This window comes from Physeter macrocephalus, chromosome 17 (genome assembly GCF_002837175.3).
Source record: "Physeter macrocephalus isolate SW-GA chromosome 17, ASM283717v5, whole genome shotgun sequence".
NCBI classification, from domain to species: Eukaryota; Metazoa; Chordata; class Mammalia; order Artiodactyla; family Physeteridae; genus Physeter; species Physeter macrocephalus.
The window spans coordinates 6,752,581-6,753,276 of record NC_041230.1 but is presented as its reverse complement, the minus strand read 5'-3'; positions in this window follow the sequence as shown (position 1 = coordinate 6,753,276).

The following is a 696-nucleotide window of genomic DNA, read 5'->3' as shown; positions in this document are numbered from 1 at the left end:
CCTGGATGCCTAATTTACTACTTGTAATTTATGCACAGTCATGGGCTTGCAACTCACTGATTCCCTTGTCCCCTCCCCCCTTCCTAATAATTGTTTTTTAGCGGTTCTCTATGCTTAGAGCACAACCCACTCTTCTAGGGTGTTCCCTAAAAGCCTCCACTAAAATAACTCCTTGTTTGCTTATCCTTTGGAAAACAATCAAATTATTTGCTATAAATCAAGAGGTCAGCCAGAAAAAAAAAAAAAATGTAAGCAGGAAAGTTCACTGCAAAGTGAACTGAACAAACAGGCCAGCAAGCTTTGGCACCGATTGCCGGCACCGGCAGCACTCCTGCTGCTGCATGCTGACCACATGCCAACCAGCCTGGTGAGGAATCGCCCAGCTCAAAAACACAGGAGGGCTTTTGGAGGCATCACTTCTGAGGTTACGAGCAGCAGGGTTCTCCTAGGTATTACTCAGGAGGATGAGAGCCTCCCTATACACACAAAGTCTGCACGCAAACATTCAGGGCAGCTTTAATCATAATAGCCCCAAACTGGAAACGGCCCAGGTGTCCATCAAAAGAGAATGGATTTTAGGGCTTCCCTGGTGGCGCAGTGGTTGAGATTCCGCCTGCCGATGCAGGGGACGCGGGGTTCATGCCCCGGTCCGGGAAGATCCCACATGCCGCGGAGCGGCTGGGCCCGTGAGCCATG